The sequence below is a fragment of the Octodon degus genome, unplaced genomic scaffold (assembly GCF_000260255.1).
Source record: "Octodon degus isolate 3935 unplaced genomic scaffold, OctDeg1.0 scaffold00049, whole genome shotgun sequence".
Classification (NCBI taxonomy): domain Eukaryota; kingdom Metazoa; phylum Chordata; class Mammalia; order Rodentia; family Octodontidae; genus Octodon; species Octodon degus.
In genome coordinates, this window is record NW_004524625.1 from 1,677,480 (window position 1) to 1,680,437 (window position 2,958).

The following is a 2,958-nucleotide window of genomic DNA, read 5'->3' on the forward strand; positions in this document are numbered from 1 at the left end:
TGTGTGTGCGCGCGGCCAGCTCCGCCCACCAGGGGGCGGGGCTGGCTGGCATGTGGTGCTGGGGGATTGGACCGCGGTCCCTGTGCTTTGCTAAACTTGTTCTAAGTAGGGGCTTTAGACCACTGAGCCATCTCACCAGCCCTTTTTTTTTTTTAAATTTTATTTTGCTTTCAAACTTTTTAATCAGATAATTTCATGTATTTTTCTGTAAGTTGGTGCTCAGTACTACAGGACTTCTACTCATGTAGTTGTTTTTGTCAAAGTGTGACATCTCTGAATACTAGGTTCAAGATCTAAGTTTTTTTTTTCTTTTTCCATAATTTTGTTGAGAAACAAATAGCAATGAGACAGTTTCAAACCAAATTGGTAGGACAGTTTCAATAATTAACACATCACATACTGCCTTCCTAGTGGTTAATTGCTGTACAAGATGCAGACATATCCTATTTACAAACACCATTAGAACAAATCCCTCTATTCATTAAGAGAATATATCTATCCTAACGCCCTGAGCTCACTTTGTAACCCAGGCTTAACTTGCAACAATCTGCCTGCCTCAGCTTTCCGAGTACTGGGATTACAGGTGTGTGCCACCTCGCCCCACTTGTCCTTGAGGTTTTTAGCAAGCCCAGGTAGAAGACAGGAGATGTGCTCAGAGGGCCCAAAGTAGGTTTCTTCAGTTTAATTTCAGAAATCAGACATGCCCCTTCTTACTGTGCCTTTCCAAAAGCGAGCTTGCTGTGCATAGTGGCGGCGGAATTAGTGACTGCAGCTAATTTTCACAACAGGATGGGGTGCAGCTCTTATCCTGTACCCTTCCCTTTCCACTCAGCCCCTTGAAAGTAGCCATCTTCAGTGAGCACCTCATCTAAAAACCTGAGGCCAGGAGGCAGCACATAGATGAGGGCATTGGGTTCACAGAGGCGGGAGGCAGGAGCCTGGATGCCCAGGATTTGCACATGAAGCCCACACGCCAAGGACTAGGTATATGATGCGATCCCTTCTGGGGTGGCCAGAGGACAGTGGCGAGACCCTCACAAGCCAGGGGTACCAGTGTCCAGCCTCCTGCCCAGGCTCGGAGCCAGGTGTGGAGAAGAACAGAAAGCTTAGAGCAGAAAGAACTCTTCCTTAGAGGCGAGAATGTCAGGCTCTTACAAACAGAAGACATTAGAGCGTAGAATATACAACTTTGAGTTCTCCAGATCCTGGCTCCAGAGACCCATAAGGCTTGAGTTCTAGGCTCGAAGACCCCCTGCTTAGCCCTGGCTTCCCCTGAGAGACCGGGTGTTTTGCTTTGCTTTGTTTTGTTTTGATGCCAGGAATTGAACTCAGGACCTTGCACTTGCCACGCAGGCACTCAGGCCACTGAGCTATCTCCCCAGCCCCCTGGAGAGCCAAGGACCCATCTGTGATGGGCAAGTTACGATACAGTCCTCCAGCGTGGAGCAGGATATATAGCAGTGGCTCTCACCTGCCCTACAGGGAAGACAGCTAGCATGGGGCTGTGGTCACTGGGGAATGTTTAGTGCGACTTCCTACGACCTGGAAATTCCTCTCCTGGGCATACAGCCTAGAGCCTTCAGAAAGTTTTGCTCATATCCCCCTACAAGAATTTGAGGGACTTGGTTTTCCTTTGGGTATTTTTTTAAATTATTTATTTATTTATTTTAACATTTATTTTGTGTGTGTGTGTGTGTGTGCGTGTGTGTGGCCAGCTCAGCCCACCAGGGGGCGCAGCTGGCTGGCATGTGGTGCTGGGGGATCGAACCGCGGTCCCTGTGCTTTGCCAAGCTTGTTCCAAGTAGGTGCTTTAGTCCACTGAGCCATCTCTCCAGCCCCACCTTTGGGTATTTTGAGTTATACACAAACTTCTCTCTCTGTCTCTTGCTGTCTCTCGCTCTCTCTGTCTCTGTCTCTGTCTCTCTCTCTGTGGTGTGTGTGTGTGTGTGTGTGTGTGTGTGTGTGTGTGGGTGTGGGTGGGTGGCTGGGGCTGGAATGCAAGGCTTTGCATGTGAGGCAAGCACTTTCGCACTGAGCTCACCAGTGCCAGCTCAACTTACGTACAAGTTGACATAGTTTAAATAAGTTACCATAAGTTTAAATAAACTTGCAAAGACTATAATCTCTAACCTTCTCATAATGTCAACATTTTAAGTAAATCAGTCACTCTTTTAAATGTCCTGTAGCCATAGGAATAGAAATGCTACAGAAATCTGATACTCACAATTGTCCGCATAGAAATACGCAAACAAGCTTTCCTTCAACAGTTGTGCATCTTGTGTTGCTCCATTTTCTTGATTTCGTATTTTCATTACACATAACACTAGGGATGTCTTTGTGCACCCTGGAAAGTGCAGAGATCCCAGAGGAGTTGATCTGCGCTTTCTTCCCTGTCCCCTCCCCTTTCCCTGGTTGGCTAAATCAACTGGACTTGGTCCAGCTCAGTAATTTTCCATGAAGATCCTAACCAACTGGGCATTTTCCCAGCCAAGTGACTTGCTGAAATTGAGTTCCTTTTCAGTACCTTTGTTTACTCATCAAGAAGGTACTGGCTATATGCAGTGGTACATGCCCGTAATCCCAGCTGCTCAGGAGACTGAGGCAGGAGGATGGCAAGATTGAGTCAAGCCTCGGCAACTTAGTGAGACACACTTTGAATATGTCTCCCCCCCCCCAGGGAAAGGTCTACAGGGTGTTCAGGGTCTCACTGCGTAGATCAGACTCCTAGTGACCTGTTTACAGCCTTCCAAGAGCTGGGATTACAGGTGCTCACCACCACACCCAGTCTCAATCTCAGCACACCCTGTGGGTGGGGCCAGCATGGCTGGCCCTGGGATTATTTTGAGTATGTCTTAAAATAAAAGAAAAAGAGGGGCCGGGGAGATGGCTCAGTGGAATAAGAGCTTCCCTGGTAAGCGCAAGGGCCTGAGTTCAATCCCCGGTTCTGCCAAAAAAAAA